Below are 22,576 nucleotides of genomic sequence, written 5' to 3'. Positions count from 1 at the left end.
CCGCTCCAACTGACCAGGCTCTTGAAAAACTGTGGGAATTTCTTAAGAAATTTAAGAATGCATTGAATTTCCTCAATGCTTAGTTTACGGTAAATTAGAGGTATAGCATCTCCAGAAGGTAGACAGATAGCTGAGGTCCTTACCGAGCCTCACCTATCTATACCATACATCGCATTCATTGTCTGCTGTTCGTCGAAACTAGCGTTTAAAATGCTTTAAGCGCATGTGCATTCAACCTGTTGCAAAAGAATTTGTTATTTGCACACATCAACGACTTTTGCAAAGACATGACTTCAATTTTTGCTAAGATTTATACCATGGCAGGTGAATTGCCGTCTGTAGAGTACCCTAGAGATCATTGATCATTGTTTTTTCCCGTCCTGTGATACAAAGGAGATATTGAAGGAAACTCATAAGACATTGCAATAACACCATAGAATTCGTTTTTTACCTTTTGAGAAAAACTGGTCTGGGGCTTCTGATGTATGCATGTCGATGGTAATGTCGACGTTGTGAAAGAGCATTATGATGCTGAAATTCCGCCTTGCCGAATCACCGGAATCAACGAAGTCTCTATTTCGAGAGCAGTTCGCTTTAATGCGGTTATTATATGCTTTTCAGGAAGAGGTGTGTAGCTGACTTACGTATTTCAATACACAAGTATCTTTTGCAATCTTGACATTTGCAATGATAGAGAATTGCTGGAGTGTGGTAGGCGCTTAGTGTAGACTACTGATTGAAGGCATTCTCTATTGGTATTCTCCATATTGAAGCTTTTTCCATGCAATAATAAACTTCAGTGATGGCATAGTGCTCTCGCGCCTGTGCCAAGACGTTCGACTCACATATTTGACAAAGACGTTCGCGGTCGGATGATAATGGCTCATGCGCAGTACCTAGCTTGCGCAGGGGAATGGCCTGGGATGATGCAGGCGACGATGTTTGCGGTACAGCTGAACAGCGCCAGAAATCAAGGTGAAAAGTTCTGAGCTAGATGGTCTTGAGATTAGGAGCTGGAGATACAGAGCTTATCCTCTTTATCTTAGAACAAGATGTGACTATAAGTATTAAAATAATGCAGAGCGTTTTGAATATCAAACGAACATTAAAAGGATCTTGGCTTAATCCGGTCTGTTCACCTAACTTCTAGAAAAGCCCCGTCCTTCCAACATATTTTAAATTTATGGAGGTGTAAGTTTGAAAAATTTAAGAGCTCTGGTGATTAACCGACTTCGTCCGTGTGTCCTTAAGAATAATAGAGACCACGGTTGACGGATTGTTTAGATTGTACTACCAGCACTAAGTATCGCCCTTTGGTTTGGTTCGGTTCGGTTTGTTGGGTTTAACGTCCCATAGCGACTCAGGCTATGAGAGACGCCGTAGCGGAGGACGCCGGAAATTTCGGCCCTCAGGGGTTCTTTAACGTGCATTGGGATCGCAAAGCACACGGACGCCTTGCTTTTGCCTGCAGGGAAAAGCGGCCGCAGGGGCAGGGATTTTATCCCGCACCCTTATATCACTGCATATCACCCGCAGTAATATAAGGGTGATATTACTACATATCACTGCATACCACCAGTATATAACTGCATATCACCCGCACTGCATATCACCCGCACTGCGGGTGATATGCAGTGATATACTGGTGGCTTCACGGAGAGACTCAACAAAACCATCGCCGACATGATCGCAATGTACATAGACTCGCAGCACAAAAACTGGGATGAGATCCTCCGCTACATCACATATGCCTACAACATGGCCACCCAAGATACCACGTGTTTTAGACCATTTCGCCTAGTCTACGGACGTGACGCTCAACGATGTTGGATGCCATGCTTCCGAGCTGCACAGATCATCACCCACTCACGCCAGACACCAAGCATTTTGCTCAGTATGCTGAGGAAGCGCGTCAAATTGCCCGTATTCACATTCAGCAACCGCAGGGCACGAATGCAGGCCGCTACAACCTCCTCACGTCGCATACCATCCTGGAGAAAAAGTGTGGGTGTGGACCGCGCTGCGTCGGCCCGGCTTGTGTGACAAACTGATTTCTCGTTACTTCGGACCTTACGAGGTTCTGCGCCGTATCACGGAAGTGACATACGAAGTCGTTCCAGCGGGTACTGTGCAGCCCTCCCGTCAGTAAATACGCTCCGAGGTCGTACACGTTGTCCGCATGAAGCCCTATATCACGCTATAGTACGCTATGCGCTTGTTCCGTTGTCGCGTAGGACACCTTAACCCGCCTCCGTTATCTATTCTGTCCATGTGCTGATCTTTGTTTTCGCTTACAATGCCAATCGCTCACGCTCCGTCTCTGATATTTTTTTTTTAAGAGGGGGAGCAATGCCACCTGGTGTCCCTATGTTCTTGCTGCGCCTGGAAGAAGAGGACACTGAAGTCGGCTCGCGCGCTGTGTCCGGAACGCTGCCTGCTCCAACAGCTTAGCCCGGTCGTTCACATGTTGCCCTGTTATCCGCGATATGTATATAACACATATCGCCTCATTATGATGCAATTAATTAATTTAGTTCTTAATTAAGTAATGATGGTAATTTAGTTCTTACCTACTTTGACGCTTATGAGAATATGATGTCCAAATTTTGAATTTCTAGCATCCTTTGAAAACTCAAAACACAGAAGAAATAGGACGCTGTTTTTCACGATAGAAGCAATACAGAAATGGCGCCCGAGCTAAGCGATAAAAGCAGTTAAAAAGTAAACATACGCCAAGCATTTGTGCAGGTGGGTAAGAAGAAAGCGAAAAACCTGAAGATCACAAATGTAATATCCACGATGTTTTATGATCCTTGCAATAAGTTTTCAAATGTTGTTACACGAGCTGAAATCGAAGGGGCAAGGATATTGCATTGCTAGCCGCATTAAGCAATAAAGCGTCTTTTTTTTTTGCTCGTGCACTGAAACTCTGTGCCACACTGCGATGACATAATAATTGATGTCGCAAGATATAGACGCAATCATTCGCGGATGTAAATGTGCCACAGATTTGGGAATATTCGTGTCAAAACAGTGACACAGGTATTCTTTCTGCAATGTCTCAGGCGCAGCCGTACTATTTATCTTTAAAATACCATCTATTTCATAGTCATGTTACGGGCTAACTGGTAAGAGAGAGTACAACTGAAACATATGAGTTATCCCGTCAAGCTAGGCCCATTTGTTTGCTTCTCTGTTGATTAGCGGTGTTCTCAGTATATGCGGCCGTCCAGTACATCACCAGATAGAGGACACTAATTGGCTATATTATTGCGAGATTATAGTTGCTGAAGATAGAAAACGTGTAACGCTGAGTTACTCATAAACATACCCTTTCGGCGGTACACTACTGACGTTGTGTGTAAATCCAAACGTTAATATCTGAAGCATTTTCCCAGGTTCGGATCAAGACCGGTGGCAGCAGCTTTTCTCATAGAGCTTTACATGTGGTGCAACACGATTTCGCTTGCACATAGTACGCGTCTGTAAGTCAGCTTCCCGGAGAACAAAATTCTTGAAGAACAAAATTGAAAGAAGCACGTGGCCACACAAATAATAAATGTCTCCATATTCCTACACGCAACCTAGCATAATTCTGTAACCGATTTGTTTTTGTTTTTGTTTGTAATTCTGACCTTGTATCTTATCCAGCTAGACTGGATATGTGGCGCGCCTAATGAAGAAAGTAGTACTTTATACCTCCAACGCGGAGGCAGTAGAGAATTATTTATCTTGTTAAGATGAAAAGGCATAAAAATAGATCCATATAACCATATGACTATCAAAAGGCATTACAGTGATCAGTGGCTTATTATTTTATTGTTTATGTCTGGCTGAGTGGAGCCTGGTTTCAGGGTGCTGGCGTTTTGCATGGCGGACGTTGTGATGAACGAAAGGACAAGAAAGATAGAAAGTTTGGCTTGTTTTCACCGAATTTTTATTTTAGGCGCTAGGATTCTATGACAGCATGAAATGTAATTTTTTTCTCTTTGAGTGCTAAAATTGTATTGAGGTTACAATGTATTTTAGGCCTGATTCCCGGCATTGCGGAGAGCCTACATTAGTTTGTAGCTCATTGTTTTTCTGGTAGGAGAAAAAAAAAGGTATACCGAGAAAACCCTCAGAAACTGTGCCGTTCTTTTTTGTAAGAGCTATGTAAAATCTAGGCTAAAAATTTTGATCAATGCATCAACGTAGGTACCGCACCGTTTAGAAGCCGTGAGTGTGTACCTCTTATATATTCTGTACACACCACGTACTTGGTTTTTACAGTACAGTAATTTGGGCTAGTATAAAACAGCCATGATATAAATATAAAGGCTAATGCGTGTACAGTATGCAAAAAAGAAGGGTTGTTTAGCAGTTTCACTTAGCCGCGGCAAGAAGCATGCTGCAAAAAATTATTGACTCGAAAAGTTTGAGCAAACGCATTCTAAATCGGTTCTGTAAGACCACAGTGCTGAAAGACAATGAAGGCAACATAAGGCACTAAGGCTTGTGGCCAAACTTCTACAGGTAGCCTATAAGTATTCCGGCGAATATATGTCACATTATTACAGTATAATCTGACTAACAACATAGAGAATGTAGTTTTTTGTCTAGCAAGCCATTACTCTAGGGCTGTTCTCATATCCGTACATAAACTAGCCTTTGTCCAGAGACGCACAACGCTTGCCTGAATGCGAGTGAATGTATTTTCGAATTAAGTTTAATATTCGAACGAGTGAGCGCATATTTGCATTATTTTGCTATTGTGGAATGCAAAACATTGAATAACACATGTAGCCGACAGTTTCAGAAACAAAGCTTTTTTTCTTATTGAAGTGCGCGAGAAACCCTTTGACACTCATATGCTATGCTGGCATCTTGTCTATTTGAAATTTTTCACAACGTGCTGCGGTGTCGCATGATTATACATACTCAGGCCGGCATTCAGGACAAAATTTTTAAGTACTTCAACTTGTGGCACCTGAAAGCCAGACCAAGAGAAGAGCATTTCTTTTAACCATGGGCCGCTCTTAACTGGCTCTGGGGATGGTTGTATGCACCTTCAGCACAAATGAATGAGGCTGAAATGACAGTGATACTGTGGGCGTCTTTGTACCGAGGGCGTTAAGAAAAAAATCACATCCTTCGGGAGACTTGAATACGTCAGACTAGTTCTACTTGTAAGTACTATATAAACGAGCCGTACTGAGAAACGAAAAAATGTTGGGCCGTAACTTTAAAAATAAGGTAGCCTTAAAGCAGAAAGAGGTTTCATAAGCTGGTACGACTAAGAGGCCGGATATCTGCAATGTCAAAGAAGGCGGAATGAAGGTTAAATATTGAAATTTTCACTAGGCATATTAGCTACAATTCTGCGAGAAAAGTAAGTAGTCGCACGCGTCCTATTCCTTTGCTCGCAGTTTCTCGATAGTCTGCTCCCATCAGAATTCGTGCACGCGCATCGACCGGTCCCACTATCGAACACCTGCACACCGGGTGTTTCGAACATCGTACTAACCTATTTTCATACCACCCACTCTAGTTTAAAGCCATAGCGCTAAAGGCACCATTGCGATGCCGGTATGTGTCAGAGAATAATGATTAGAAAGCCCCTGGCAGGTACTAATTTGCCAGTTACATATGGGTGCAAAAACTTGCCATGTTCTGTGCCGCCGCGATTTGAACATTATACGTCCGACCCAGATTTCGCTTTTGAGGTTGGACGATGAACTTAGATTTTAGTTTTCATAAACTGCCTGCATAGGCGCGCTGCTCGTTGCGCACGCAGCCGCACTTGTACGGGTTGGATAAAATAACGCTATATATCCACTTCCGTTGGCATGCGTTAAAAACTGTTAGATTAAGATTGTAATAATTAGTGCAAATGTTGTTATACTTTTAAAAAGTAATTAAATGTTTATTGATATACGAGTTGCAGCGTACTGGTAAGTGAACCGAAATATCGAGGAGAGCAAGAAAACGGGAGGTAGGTAGGTAGCAACTTTAATGATTCAAAAAAGAACCAGGTGAGGGGGGGTAAAGGGAAGTGAGGGAGCAGGACGACGATGGGCCCTCAGGCCGCTCTAGATGGCCGGGCACTTTTGGGCTTCGGCGACCCCTCGGGCCCAGCTCACTGTCACAAGCTGTACCTCCGGCAGCGAGCTGCGCAGAGCAGCCTCCCATCGCTCCTGATGTCTTAGCCCTTGCCACGGGGGCTTGGGTTTGTTCGGGCAGTTCAGGAAGACGTGAGTAAAGTCGGCTCTGGTGCTAGGACACAAGTGGCAGTGAGGAGAGGTTTCGCCACGGTTTATAATAGAGAGAAGGAAAGGGGTCATGACTATGGCCGCCTGAAGTCTGCGCCAGAAAGCCTGGTCGCTTTTGGGAAGAGATTTATGCGGAGGGGGGTACAGAAGGCGGGAATTTCTATAAAATACGGTGAGGTCGTGGTAGTTAAGAAGCCGATCTCTGGCACTGCGAGACGAAGGCACCAGGTCGCTCTCAGCCCGGTTAACGAGTGCTCGGGCTTGGGAGTGAGCGGCCGTGTTGCCTGGGTGTTCGCTGTGCGCAGGGACCCAGAGGAGGGTGATGAGGTGATTCGGTGGAGGGGATTATGCTAGAATGTTTGCGGCCGGGGAGTGGATTTTGCGATGGGCATAATTTATAATTGCCGTTTTGGAGTCTGAGAAGATATACTCAGCGGAGGAGTTTGTGATTGCTAGGGTAATTGCTGCTTCTTCAGCTTGCAGGGAATCCTGCAAATTTGGAATGGACGCACTGACTATTGTGTTATGGAATCCATCCACGACGGCTAATGCGAAAGCTGATCGGTTTGAATATTCGGCCGCGTCTACGTAAACTGCCGGAGCGCCAGGAGGGTAGTGCTTGTGCAAAGTCTTGGCTCTAGCTTTCCGTCTCTCACGATTATGCGCCGGGTGGGTATTCTTGGGAAGAGGCGGAATGTAAAGATTGTTGCTAACAGCGATGGGAGGATTGAGCGTGGCCGAGGTATGACCGGGTAGGTTTATCCCGATTCGGCGCAGAAGAATTTGGCCGGTTTCGGTATGTGAGAGTCTGTGGTACTGACTAATGAGGTGAGCTTCTACCAGCTCTCCCAAGGTGTTGTGAACCCCTAGTTGAAGTAGTTTTTCAGTAGGCGTTCATTTAGAGAGGAGGAGAGCGCTTTTGTAAGCTGTGCGGATAGGTCTGTTGAGTTGCTCGGTCTCCGTGGGTGTGAGGTAGAGGTAAGGGATGGAGTAGGCGATCCTGCATAGGCAAAATGCTTGAATGAGGCGACGTGTGTCTGCTTCCCTCATGCCGCGATGGCGATTAGCGATACGCTTAATTAGTCAGGCTGTATTCAAAATGGCAGCACGAATTATTTTATGGTCTCGGCGTTGGAGCCGTTGTCAGAAATACTGAGACCTAAAATTTTGATTCTATTGATCCTGCGGATAAGGGTGTCGTTTATTGTAACTTGAATATTAGGGGGGTTTCGTTCTTTTAGGTCCATGACTATGAGCTCAGAATTAGCTGCCGAGCAGCTTAGACCAATGCTGCTTGCATGCGTAGCAGCAGTGTCAGCGGCCAGCTGAAATTTGGATTCTATTTCGCCATGGTTGCCGGTATTGACCCAGATGGTGATGTCATCCGCATACAAGGAGTGGTAGAAGGAAGGAATTTTGTCAAGATCCCTCGCTAACTGGATAAGAGTAATGTTAAATAGAAATGGGGACAAAACTGCTCCCTGGGGCGTTCCCTTACTGCCTAGCGTAAAAGGGCAAGTTTTTACTGTGCCTAATTGTAGGCAGACGGATCGGTTGCTGAGAAAGGCAGCAATATAGTCATGCGTGCGAGAGCCCACGTTTAGGTCGCTCAGTGATTGTAAAATAGAGGAGTGGGCAACATTATCAAAGGCCTTCGTCAGGTCCAATGCAAGGATAGCTCTGGTGATGTGAGGGAAAACAGGATTGAGCACATCCTCCTTAAGTTGTAACATGACGTCTTGAGTTGACAGGCCCGCGCGGAAGCCAAGCATGGTGGTGGGGAAGAGCTGGTTTTGCTCCATGTATCGGTTAAGTCGATTTAGGATTACGTGCTCCATGACTTTACCTGTGCAGGAGGTGAGAGAGATTGGTCTCAGATTGGTAAGGTCTAAATGTTTGTTAGGTTTTGGTATGAAAGTTACCTTGGCTGATTTTCATTCCGGGGGCAGCGTGCCCTGGTCCCAGTGTTGATTCATGTACCTAGTGAGAGAGGCTAATGATTTGGGGTCTAAATTTCGTAGCGCTTTGTTAGTTACTCATTAACGCTGTCGCACACATAGTTAAAGCCCGAAACTTAGGTGTCCCTCCTTAATTTTTTCTTAACAAGATAGAATTCGCGCTCTGATGCGCTTTGCTCAATAAGTGACACTGCACTGCCTTCCGCCTTCATCCCCAGCTATTGCTCTGTCTATTTTGATCCTTTCATTCTTTCCTCATATGCCCAGCCTGCAGTTCATATTTCCTCACAATTACTCCACCTACCGTTGAGCAAAGTCACCATGGACCCATTCGCTCCAGAATAGCAAAAGCCATGTCTAAATGGCGTCGACCAGCGTTCAACAATATATTTTTTCGGCGGCAGACGTTGCCATCGCAGTAAAGAAAGGAAGAAGCACTAGTGGCAGGTGCCGCGTCGTCGCGATCAAGGTAAGGCAGGAAGAAAAAGAAGAGTGCGCAGAGTAACAACCCAGCGGGAACTGTCCGAACCAGTGAGTAGTCAAACCGTATTGAAGAGACAAGGCAGTGGACTGCCAAGAAGGCAGAAAAAAACTTCCACCTCGAACTACAGGAAAGAAAAGCAGCTACCCGAAGCCTGCTTTGGCTGTGTCAAATTTTGATGAGGAGCGGGTAAATGACATATACGGTAGTTCTCGCGATGCGGACTCAGTATGCTGTGGCAGCCAATGTTGTCGCTGCCATAAATCCCAACAAACCGCAACCTGCTAGGCGAATGCTTGAATTCAGTGCTTCAGTGCTGAGTGAACACAAGTAGAGGGAGAGATGGAAACAGTTTGATTCTGCATAAATTTGCTCAGAGTACAGTTACACTGTGCGCTTAAAGGCATGATGCAACATATCTTTGACCCGCATGTGGTTGTGCAATTGCGGTTTCCCGCTTGGTTACAAAATTATGCCCACATAATTAGCAATCGTATAACTTGTATCCGAATTTCTCAAATATTCTTATAAGCATGCAGCCCATATATATTACTTTCTACAAGTGCCTGTTATACGCGACCGTTAAACATACATAAAACGCCTGCTGTAATCAAGAGTTAGGAAAATGTATACATTATCTAGGGGTGGCAGTTTTTACTCAGCGTCCAAAATTACTCCGTAAACATCCACTATGGCTCCTCGCTCTATCATTTCACCTTCACTTCCACCTTCCACCCTACCTATATTGTGTGTCAGGTATTCAAAGTGGGCCAGATTTTAGGCCTTTCCTTTTCTGTGAACCAATTATTATCATTTTTATCAAATAGCTTAGTAAGTTTCATTCGTATCCCAACTTACCACATTAAATCTGCTACGCATGTTGGCAAATGTGTATCGTTGTGTGCTGTAGACGAGGCAGCTGCTTCGAGCCAGGTTGGAAGATATGCCCCAAGTTTATTTTGTGACCGCGCATTTATACAGTCAAGCGGGAGAGGGTGTATTGCCTCTCCTCAAGTCCCATCTGCGATACAGATATCGGCTGCGTCACCAGCGCCGCACTAGATACGATACATCCCCTCTTCTTTCAAAGGAACATCAAACAACTGACAAACAAAATAAAAAAGCAGAACTTAGGAACGCCTTAGAGAGTTAACTGCTGAGATTGTTGTATGGCACCCTTAATTACATCGAATAGAACAAAACACAAATACACACAAAAATGAGGATACAAAAGGCACTTCAACTCTTTAATCAGGTAAAAACATCTCACATATATAGCCCTCTCAGCTAATGCGCACTGGTAAAAGGTATAAAATAGAAGGCATCAATCTTATCAAAGCAGGCGTGAAAGAAATGTTTACTCAGCTTTACAAAAGACAACAGCTGTGCCACTGACACAGTTTGAACCTTATTTTTATATTGAAGGATTCTAGAGTTTCACGGGCCGTTAGATGTCCGCCTCAACCCAGAATTCTCGCGTCGCGGAAACGTGATACAAAATTGGTGCAAAGCCCACACCAAGTCACTCAACCTGCTTGTTTTTAATGTCTTTACATGTTCGCTAAGTCGGTCATTTACCTAACGTCCCGTGTATCAAATATTGGAGTTTCCTCAAGAGTGGGCATGGAAGCAGCACGATAGAGCACATGGCTAACGATCGTCGTCTTCACGTTATCCAGGTTTTGGCTTGGCTTCTACCATGCCTGGCCAGAAGTGCACCGGACCCGTACGTCGCTACCTGCCTGCAGCCATGCCGTGTTCAGGTGTGCGACCTTCCTTCGAACCCAGGCGCTGCCTTCGTTGGATCGGAATCCTTGTTCATCGGCTCAGCCGCATCAACCGGAACATCATCCACGCCTGCCTTAAAAGCCAACAGCCAGCCGCGACACGTCAGTGGGCATGGAAGCAGCACGATAGAGCACATGGCTAACGATCGTCGTCTTCACGTTATCCAGGTTTTGGCTTGGCTTCTACCATGCCTGGCCAGAAGTGCACCGGACCCGTACGTCGCTACCTGCCTGCAGCCATGCCGTGTTCAGGTGTGCGACCTTTCTTCAAACCCAGGCGCTGCCTTCGTTGGATCGGAATCCTTGTTCATCGGTTCAGCCGCATCAACAGGAACATCATCCACGCCTGCCTTAAAAGCCAACAGCCAGCCGCGACACGTCAGTGGGCATGGAAGCAGCACGATAGAGCACATGGCTAACGATCGTCGTCTTCACGTTATCCAGGTTGGTCAATCGTGTTCTCTACATGCTAGGAAAGCATCAAATCGTTTTTTACTGCTGCTTCCGTGCCCACAAGTGCTCTATGACGTGTGTTGTGACTGCAAGGAGGTGTTGCTTATGTTGTTGCTATGTTCGGGTGACGTTGAGCTAAACCCCGGGCCTAATCGCAAGCAAACTACAGAGCGGCAGACCCAAGTAGCTGATGAAGACGGCACGTCGTGCGCCCATCGTCATAATGAAGGCATGGCTGCGTTGTCCTTTATTAAAACCGCCTGTGAGGCGTCAGCGGAGGCCCAAGCCATGTTGACGCAGGCTGTTAATGACGTAAAAGCCAATCAGGAATGTTTAGCAAAGCGGCTGTCTAATATTGATACTCGACTCGCTTCTGTTGAAACAAAAGTCAGCATTGTTAGTAGTCTCGAAGGAGAACTTCTGTTAACAAACGACACCATTAATGACTTGACGCAACAGAATAATGAGCTTTCCCGCATCAATGATCTGGAAGACAGATCTCGCAGAAATAATTTAATATTTTATGGCGTCCCCGATAGCAATGAAACGTGGAATGACACAGAAAAAAACGTTATTAGTTTGCTTTCATCCAGTTTTGGGTCAGAATTTAAACCAGACAAAATAGAACGAGCCCACCGCCTTGGTGGCCCTTTTGTTCAAGAAAAATTCCGACCAGTGATAATAAAATTTTCGCACTTTAAAGCGAAAGAAGAAGTGATGTCACATCGTGATGAGCTGAAAACAAATGACATTTCAGTTTCTGAAGACTACTGCGCAGCAACTAGGCTCGCTCGCCAAAGGTTAACTGCTTTCGCAAAATCTTTGCCTGGTTCACCATCCTTTAGGCTTCGCTACGACAAACTAACTGTAAATAAAAGGCAATATGTTTATGACCCTAGAACAGACAGTGTCATTGAGGTGCCCCGGCTGCGTTATCATTCTCCTTCTCGTAGCAGCCCATCCGATGATTCATCTGCACGCGCTCGACCCTCTACATCCAATGCTGCTCGCGCATGCGCGATGGGAGACATTTCGAATTCAAGTCCCACGCGTAATGTTTCATAACACTTAGCCAGGGGTAGTGGTCATCGGCGCCCTATATCAGTCCTTTATACTAATATCCGGAGCATTTTAGGCAAAAGAGATGATATCAGCGCAGCTATCAATTCGTGCGATGCCGACCTGGTGGCGCTCACTGAAACTTGGTTAAGTGCTCGTGTAAGCGACAGCGAAATTTTTACTCACACCAAGCCTTTCAATGTCTATCGTTGTGACAGAGATGGAAGACAAGGGGGTGGAACCCTGCTCGCAGTTTCTACTAACCTAACATCGTTCAGAATTAATGTTTCATGCAACATAGAATCTGTCTGGTGCGGCGTCATTTTAAACAACAGAGTACACATCATTGGCGTCTGTTATCGTCCACCTAATGCAGACATCACATTCGTGAATGAATTGCATGACGCGGTTAACACCGTCGTCCTTCGTTATCCAGCATCCCCGGTATTTCTTCTAGGCGATTTCAATTATCCATCAATAAACTGGACATCGACACCGCCTACCTGCACACCATATTCTTCGAATTGTCAAGCTTTTCTCGATATGTGCTCCCTTTTCAATTTTGATCAGGTTGTTGATGGCCCAACGCGTGTTATCGGCAGTTCTGCTAACATTCTTGACCTGATCCTCACCACTAACCTTGATATGATAGGCCCAATAATTTTCATGTCGGGACTCAGTGATCATTCTTTACTTCATTTCGACCTAAACTTTACCGCGTCTTCAGCTACGAAAAAACGCAAGATTATATTTGATTACAAAAATGCAAACTTTGAAGAGATAAATAGAGAACTTTCGCTCTTCCTTGACAACTATCTTAGTGGTTTTGAACATCGTTCTGTCCAAGAGAACTGGGACCTGTTCGTCAATAAAATTTCATATCTAACGGAGGCTTACATTCCCAAGAAAATACTAACAGTACATAGACATTCGCCATGGTATAATCCGTACTTAAATCGACTTTCGAACAGAAAAAAACGCTTATTTCGGGCAGCAAAACTGCAGCAGACTGCGTCACGCTGGCAAGCATACACTAATGCATCTCACACCTACTCTCAAGCTGTCGCTTCTGCAAAATCTACTTTTTTGAAATACACTCTACCATCCTTGCTCACTAATAACCCTAGCAAATTTTGGAACATCATAACTAACTCCCAGAGCAACTCAGAGATTTCTTTACTTGACCAGAACGACTTACCTGTGCCTAGCAAGGAGTGCGCATCGATTTTAAACAATATGCTCACACTGAACTTTTCATCTGCAACTAATCTTCAATTGCCTACACATTCGTTTTCGGGCTATACGATTATGCATCCAATATCAATAGATGCCGACGGGATTGCAAAGCTAATTGAAACACTAAAACCTTCATGTTCCTCTGGTGTTGACAATATAAATGCAAGATTCCTTAAAGAAACAAACATGTACTCCTCTGTCCTTTTGGCAAAAATATTTCAACAATCTTTAGATACTGGCGCTATTCCTGTACATTGGAAGCAGGCGAAGGTGATTCCACTTCATAAATCCGGTAACAAGCAATCTCCCCTTAATTATCGCCCCATATCTCTTACTAGCATACCATGTAAAATTCTTGGACATGTCATTTGCTCACACCTAGCTAGTTTTCTTGACTCGAACCTTTTTTTCAATCCAGCGCAAAATGGCTTCAGGAAATCATACTCATGCGAGACACAGCTACTTTGTTTCACAAACTCCATGCTAACCCTTATTGACAACCGTTCCTTGGCTGATTGTATCTTCTTGGATTTTTCTAAGGCCTTTGACAAAATAAACCACCATCTTTTACTACTTAAACTCAAGTGTCTTAATATTGACAGACATCTTCTTACCTGGGCCGAAGTTTTCCTCATCGGTCGATCACAGCATGTCTTTGCTAACAACAATAATTCACCGTCAACACCTGTTACGTCAGGTGTACCACAAGGGTCCGTTTTGGGCCCTCTTCTTTTTTTAGTTTATATTAATGACCTTCCTAACTGTGTGACTTCCCCTATTCACTTATTTGCCGATGACTGTGTTATTTATCGCGAGATTGCTGAACCAGCCGATGTTTCTGCTTTACAATCTGACCTCAATAATATAAATAAATGGTGCAGCACATGGTGTATGGACCTAAATGTTAAAAAATGTAAAGCTATGCGAGTGTCGCGCAGTAATTTCCCCCCTGCTTGCTATGTATTGAATAACACTCCTTTAGATACTATAACTTCGTACAAATATTTGGGTGTGCATATTACTAATGACCTCAGCTGGAAGCAACATATTGATTACATTATTAACAACAGTAACCGCATGCTTGGGTATTTGCGCCGTAACTTTTCGAAGGCACCTGTTTCGACTAAAATGACTATGTACAAAGCATTGGTACGTTCAAAGATTGAATATGCTTCTGCAATCTGGGATCCCGGTTTCACGAACTTGAAATCCTCACTTGAGATGGTTCAAAATAATTTAGCGCGTTTCATTCTTTCCAATTACAGTCGCACTAGCAGCATAACTTCAATGAAACTAACGTTATCTTTGCCATCTCTCGAGCTTAGAAGGAAAATTTCACGTCTTAGCCTTTTTCACAAAATTTATCATCATAACGAATTGAGGCATACTTTCATTTCGCAGCCATCGTATCGCTCCTCCCGCGTTGATCATGCTTACAAAGTAAATGTCCTAACTTGCAATACTAATGCCCTTTTTCATTCCTTTCTACCTCGTACGTCAGTAGAGTGGAATCGCCTTCCGCCCGATATCGCATTAATCCAAGATCACGATTCATTTCACTCATCACTGATGCAATATCTTGAAGCTGATCCGTGACACTTTTTCCCCCCCCGACTATTATCTTATTTCCGTTTTTGGTTTTTCATGCTTGTTTGCTCCCAGTGCTGTTGTTCTTTTCGCTGTATAATGCTGTTCTCTCACCGCTTATGATTGTTTTCAATTTATTCCGCTTGTATAACTTTCTTTATTGTAAGATTGTTTTCGTTGTTCTGTATTCCCCTGTTCGTTTAGCCTTTGTTATGTTTTGTTCATTTAGTGTTCTATGCTTTCTATCATATATGATGTACCACTCCCCTCTGTAATGCGTATGCGCTTGAGGGTAATAAAATGAAAAAAAAAAATGAAATGAAATGGTATTGCACAGACGATACTGGGGGCCCACTTAGCGAGCTGCAGGTAATGCTCTTCTGACAGCCGACCTTTTCGCTTTCACACGTTATCCGACAGCTAAGCTGGGTAAGTTTGGGGGTGCAGAAATTGCCACTAGTACATCAAACTGGCTTGCCACTTTTAAAGACCTTGACAAACTTTGTGGACGTATGAAACCACAGCAGGCCTTTCGTTTTCCACAAGTTGATTTATGCTTGCGCCAGCCTTCATCTTCTTTAGAAGTATTTCCGCCACTGGAACTAAGTCCTACTCAGGGAAGCCGGCTTCAACAAGCCAGTGCAATTGGTCCAATGATTTTGGACAACTTGGAAAAGGGCTAGATTTATCATTTAAACTACCAGATAATGACACAATGATGTTCGGTTAAAGGGGATGGTTGGGCACATATGGTGGGCTCCTACCCATTCTGTCTTATATAATTCTGCCCATTCAAATTTAATGAAAAGGGGCACCCCAATCCACTGGGCTGAGTCGTCACTCCGGAAGTCGTGCGTACATGAGAAGCAAGCCCACTTTAATAACCAATTGGACAGGCTCGTTGAAGCCGCCTTCCTTGAGGTGGTTTTAGTGCAAGTGGCAGAAACACCTCTGAAGAAGATGATGCCTGGCGCGAGAGGGAATCAACTGACAGGAAAAGAAAGGCCGGGTTTGGTTCCATACGTCCACAAAGTTTTTGAAGATCTGGAAATGTGAGAAACCTGCCTAATGTACCGGCTAAATTTTCTGCCCCTCGCAAACACTCCCAGCTAAGCCCTCAGAAAACTTGCAAAAGGCAAAAGGTCGGGTGTAAGAAGAACCATTATCCGCAGTTCGCTAAGTGGGCCACCATTGATGTCTGTGAAATATTATTGTCTTGTGAAAAATTCTATATTGGCCAAACGGGATGTTCTTCAAATAAGCGACTAAGGAAGCATGCTAAAGACCTTGAAAGCATTGAGGGTAAACGATGTGTTTGGCACTTTTAGAGCTTCCCCCTATTGTGCATCGCGGTTCCGTGAAGTGAGAATTCTAGGTAGAGGCAGACAGCAGACGTATCGTGAAACTCTAGAAGCCTTTTATATAAAAAGTAGGGGTCGAATTGTTTCAGTGACATGTAGGTTTTTATTTATGAGGCTAAGCAAACCTTTCTGTCACTCCTGCTTTGATAAGATTGATGCCTTCTCTTTGATACCTTTAAACGAGCGCATTAGCCGAAAAGGCTATATAGGTGAGCTGTTTTCACGTGATTAAACAGTTCAAAGTAAGCGCTCGTGCTTTCCTCTTTCTTTGTATGTTGTGTTGCGCTGAAGTCTCTGTAATTATGGCTTAAGAAATCTGAAAATTTTTGATATATGTATTACTTCGTGGTGTCTTCGGTTCTCAGGAAGACCTTCAGAATGCTGATTCTTGGTGCTGCTGCACGCTTGCATTAGCGTTGGCGGAGGCTAGAACGATGCAAGTTGTAGCCGTTAACTCTGCAGCGCTTTTTTTGCCGGATGCTAAAGAGAAGGTTTGATCTGCTACTTGGCTGAGGTTCTCTTCATGCCGATGAAAGCTGTTCTGACGGAAGGCCTTTCTTGTTGGCAGAAGAAGCCGCAGATTGCTTCGAAGTATTCTACCGTCTTCGGTGATTATGCTATACGACCTGAGATATTGTAAAGCCTGAACGACCAACGTTTTGGTGGCGCAATCCCAATTTTTGATGCGAAATATGTCTCCAGGGCTTAGCGGGCGTAGCTTTTTGGTTGAATGGTTGGTATGACAGCGCTTCCGTAACTGAAGGTGTTCGTACGGCGGGTATTGCTGTCCGCAGTCTTCTAGGAATCACCTCATGAGGTGAAGGTCCGGCTTCCATTGGCGTAGGTTTGGTTTAGTTTGTGGGGTTTAACGTCCCAAAGCAACTCAGACTAAGAGAGACGCCGTAGTGGAGGACTTCGAAAATTTCGACCACCTGTGGTTCTTTAACGTGCACTGACATCGCACAGCACACGGGCGCCTTGCTTTTTGCCTCCATCGAAGAGCTGCCACCGAGGCCGTGATTCGATCCCGCGTCCTTGGGAACAGTAGTCGAGCGCCGTAACCACTGCTTGCAGGAAGAAAACCAAAACAAAAATCTCGATTCATATCAGTGCTTTCCTTCAAAAGTATTTTAAACCCTTTTATTCCCCTTTCAGCCAGACAGTTTGACTCTGAGTAACTTGGGCTTGAAGTGATGTGGGTGAAGTCGGAAGTGCGAGCGAATCCAGCAAAAACAAAGGTAGAACATTGTGGGCCATTGTCTTAGCCAATTGTTACTGGTATGCTGTATCTTTTAAAACAGTGCTTGTTGTTTCAGTGACAGGCTCTGAGAAAGCGTCCTTGAGCAGCTCCACTTCAAGAAAATTTCATGATGTGTTGTAAACGCCCAAATATGGCTCTATAACATACTAACAATATCGCTGCAACATGATGCTACAGTTTATCAGGCGCTGGATGCCTCTTTGATGGCTGTTGTGGCTATCTGTAGGCACAAGTCTGCATGCTTGACAAGCTTCTTGAATTGTTTCTATGTCAGAATTGATTCGTGTCCAGAAGACAAGATACCTTGCTCTTGATTCGCATTTTATAATGCCATAAAAAAATTAAGTGTTACAACAAATGTTCTAATCCAAGCAGGTATTAAAATTTACATTTTAACTAACAAGCCCGCAGTCCAACTGTGAAGCATTGCCATTTGCATGCCCGCAGGCCTAGCACTCTTGAAGTTAGCACTCGGAAGATTCTAATTTTAGATTGCTACAAACGAGGACGCACTATAAAGTTTTGCTCATCAATGTCATTTATTTTAAACCTTTACTCATAGTGCATGCATTTTGATATAATATCTATACACATAAAACATCACTATAGTTCAATACATTATGTTATGCGAGACAATAGCGGCTTTCCAATATTGTCTTTTCTTGATAAATGACCGGTGCGGGTCCTTCTCCTCGCCCTCCTCCCTGCCCCGAGAAAATATAGAACGGACACCCTTTCTCATGCATTATTGCGTTTGCACCTACAAAGTATGTAGAAAAGATGCATATATGGTATCCTTGTATCATTTTCACTGAAGGGATAATACCTGGCTACAGGTATGTTCCCACGTTTAGAAGAAAATCAGTACTATTTAGAAAATATTATTACAAAAAGAATGTCCCTAATATATTCAGGTATTTAGATATTTTCCCAATCGCATTCTACAACAAATTCGCTTAATAATAAACTAAATATCTAATATAAAGTCTCCGCTCTGTGCTAGGAATGAAGTCAAATTCATGTTTTTGCATTCGAGTAAGTATTTGGATACGCATGAGCAATGGAAGAAACTACTGTTGATTGTTGGATGCAGGCTCACTGAGTTTGCATAGAGCCATGAATGCCAAATCTAAGGTGGCAATATGGCAGCCACCGGGGGCAGAAATCAAGGCGCCCATATACTGTGCGTTGTCAGTACGAAATAAAGAACCCCAGGGGTGTTGAATCATTCAGATCTCCGCTCTATGGCATAAGTGATTGTTTGTGTCGCTTTGGGATATTAAACACTACAATCCATACCTGAGCACAACATTCGAGCCGTAACACTTTCTGGTTTGGGAAATTCGATCCAAATGTTTAGCGAAATACTCGTACATAACAAAGAAAAAGTAATAGTGCGTGATTACAGTTTTTGCGCCATTGGTGAGACCTTTTTCGCAGCCTAATGACGCGTGGTTTTATAGCTGGTAGATGAAGCGCGCATTTTGTACCCCATGTTCTACCCACCGACGCAGAAATAACAGATAATCATATTGCGCTGTTGCTATCTCATTAAACTGCCAGATGTTCCAACGCACAAAACCGAACAAAACGCCCCTAGGGGAATATTGTGAGCATGTCACATTTAGTGCTATGACATACGTATGAAGCGAGCATGTAGATAACAATAATGCTTGGTTCGCTTGTTTTTTATGGACATTTTTTTACCTTGATCAGCGATATATTTTGTGAAATATGTAAATTATTTGCCACTCTAATCTTCGGGCTTCTAGTAGAACGCCGCATCAGCATTGAATCCGCTACTGGAGGTGCACATTTGAGCTGCCGTACATATTGGAGTTTTCTCGAACTCGACACATTTTCCGTACGCATTCTTTAAACACATGGGTTTATTACGCGCCATATGGAACAGATTAATGCCATAAATTGGGCTTAGACTTCCATTGCGGAAGCTGAGAAACCTTTGTGAGAAAATTCTTAGAAGGTTGCCTAAAGCGGAGCCTCTCGTTTCAAAGAGAACATCCCGCCACTAGTATGTGCAGAGCTTTTGGTTTGTGCAGTCTCCGCTAGCTTGTAGATTTCAAGCGAAGAATACATTTCGGCACAAATTACCTTGCTTAAGTAAAATACTTTGATGCGCTATATATATATATATATATATATATATATATATATATATATATATATATATATATTGTAGTGTGGTAATCTTCATCGATATAACCACTGACATGCGTCGCGTGCTGCCGCTCTCAAGGACGAAGAAGTTGTTCGCTGCCTTGCTCTTTCGCCACGCCTGACGCTTCGCTGCGAGTCTCCCCTGAGCGGCTGGAATCACCTGGGTTCACCGAATAAACACACCCCTACAATTGGTGCAGGTGCTGCTGGGTACGTTCCCATCCACCCTGGAACTTAGAAGCCGCACGTTGACCACTGCTTCCACCATGCCAGACGAGACCACCTCGACATCGGCGCCCCTACCAACCACGGTACTGTGTTCTGGCGTTCTACGGCAGCGTGATCCATGCCTCTTCAGTGGCACGGCTGACCAAGACGTCGACGACTGGTTGTCGGCGTATGAACGTGTCAGCAGTTATAACAGATGGGACGACACTATTAAGCTAGGTAACGTAATCTTTTACCTGACCGACGTGGCGAACCTCTGGTTTCGCAACCATGAGGCAGACCTGCCATCTTGGTCTGCATTTAAGAAGAATTTTTCGGAAGTGTTTGGCCGTCCTGCAGTTCGCAAACTCCGAGCAGAACAACGCTTGCGTGAGCGCACACAGCATGCCGAAGAGTCATTCACAAGTTACATAGAGGACATCGTTGACCTGTGCAAACGTGTCGACCCAGTAATGTCCGAAGCGGCTAAGATCGGACACATCTTGAAAGGTATCTCCGAGGACGCGTGTCAGATGCTCTGGCTGAAAAATCCTGCCTCCGTCAGTGAAGTGATTAAACTTTGCCAGAGCTACGACGAGCTTCGAAAGCAGCGCGCTTCTACCCGGCGGTCCGGTTTTAGAGACGACACCATTTCTACACTAGCACTGGGTGGTTCTACTTCATCTGAGGACAGCCCTTTGATTCAACAGATAAAAGCCTTCGTTCGCGAAGAGGTCGCCCGCCAGCTATCCCTGGTCCCTCAATTACAAGACACTGGTCGCCTTGTTCCTGACATGGCTCCGTCTTTGGCCCCTACCATACGGCGTGCCATGCAAGACCATATCGCTGATGACCTTTCGCCCAGTTCCGTGCTCTCGCCCAGCCCAGTGCTTCCGACCAGCCCCGTGCCACCGCAAGTAACGGCACCACTAACGTACGCCCAAGTTGCGGCCAGGCCGCTAATGCCAACCGCACCTGTTTCCTACCAGGCCGCCCCTTCCAACCATCCTTCACCATCGCCTGGGTCGGCGTTCCATGTCCGTATTCCAAGGGTACGCCAACGCCCTACGAACCCTTGGCGCACCGCAGACAACCGGCCAATTTGCTACTCTTGTGGGCTGCCGGGCCATGTAGCCCGTCTTTGCCGCCAACGCCTTCCACCTTCTTGCCCTGACCCCTGGAACTACACGTACGACGCCGACCAGCCCTCGCCGAGAACTCAACCCGGTTCCGAGTTCGTTCCTCGGGACAATCAAACGTATACCTCTCGCCGATCATCTTCCCCTCGTCGCCGTTCACCATCACCGCTTCCCCGACGTTCTACCGGCGCTGTTGAGGGAAACTAACAGTCGCAGTTCCCGGGGCAAGAACTGCGCTTGGTTCGAACTCTTCAAGTCCTCCTTCTTCTCCCGCAAACGTAATACAAGTGTTCGTCGACGGTGTCGCAATACTCGCTCTTGTTGACACGGGCGCTGCCGTATCCGTCATCAGTGAATCTCTTTGCCGTCGTCTTCGCAAGGTGACCACCGCACTACCCGACTTTTCGCTTCGCACCGCTTCATCCCAGCGCATTCATCCCTCAGCAGCGTGCACGGTCCGTGTTCTCATCGAAGACGTCTTATACACCATCGAGTTTATTGTACTGGCTCACTGCTCACACGACATCATCCTGGGCTACGATTTCCTTTCCGCTCATCATGCCGTTATTGACTGCGCCCGCGCGGAAGTTTCCTTTTTACCTCTTTGTGATACCGTCTTGTGTGACGTCCCTACCCGGCCTGCAAAACTCCTCGTCGCCAGTGACACAGACATTCCTCCATTTTCTGCTGCCCTCATTCCACTCTCCTGTGAAAGCGTTATTAGTTCGACTGTCTTCTTCACACCTTCCGACGCCGCTTCACGCCATCCCTGCCTCCTGCTTCCATTTGCTGTCCTCAAGTTCGAAGATGGCCTTAGTGCAATGTACGTCTCAAATCCATCTTCGTGCCCGTCCGTCCTGCTACGCGGCGAGTGTCTCGGTCGTATTGAAGAACTTGATCCCGAGCTTGTAAATACTCTTCCTGCAACGCCTACTTCATTAGACGTTAATGTGCTCAGCTCTTGCGATACAGCGACCGCTTCGACACCACCCGATGTTCTTCAACAAGCTATTGACGCAGATCTCCCACCCGCACAACGCGATCAACTCGCTGCTCTTCTGCAGAACTTCACTTCTGCCTTCGACCTTCCTCACACTGCTCTGGGTCGCACGTCTGTCGTTACGCACGCAATCGACACTGGTACAAACGCACCTTTACGACAACGTCCTTATCGCGTGTCGGCCTCTGAGCGCCAAGTCATTGCTGACAACGTGGACGACATGCTTCGCCGGGGCGTCATACAGCCATCTAACAGTCCATGGGCTTCTCCGGTTGTTTTGGTCACCAAGAAAGATGGTTCCATCCGGTTTTGCGTCGATTACCGTAGGCTTAACAAAATCACGCGCAAAGATGTCTATCCTTTGCCGCGAATCGACGACGCCTTGGACTGTTTACAGGGAGCCGAGTATTTCTCCTCTTTGGATTTGCGCTCCGGCTACTGGCAAGTACCGATGGCTGATAATGACCGCTCGAAAACTGCCTTTATAACACCGGATGGATTATACGAGTTCAACGTTATGCCCTTTGGCCTCTGCAATGCCCCGGCTACTTTCGAGCGCCTGATGGACACTGTTCTTCGTGGACTCAAGTGGCAGACCTGTCTTTGTTATCTGGACGA

General features: G+C 45.2%; 1 pseudogene; it reads right to left on the bottom strand.

Annotated features, from left to right (window-relative positions):
* Nucleotides 1-6,071: 6,071 nt before the first annotated feature.
* On the bottom strand, nt 6,072-7,498 carry LOC146193279 (uncharacterized; annotated as a pseudogene).
* Nucleotides 7,499-22,576: the final 15,078 nt, after the last annotated feature.

The sequence above is a fragment of the Amblyomma maculatum genome, chromosome 4, assembly GCF_055883805.1.
Source record: "Amblyomma maculatum isolate TAMU_Amacu chromosome 4, ASM5588380v1, whole genome shotgun sequence".
Classification (NCBI taxonomy): Eukaryota; Metazoa; Arthropoda; class Arachnida; order Ixodida; family Ixodidae; genus Amblyomma; species Amblyomma maculatum.
Note: the sequence above shows the minus strand (reverse complement) of the source record. Positions and strands in the feature narration are given on the sequence as shown.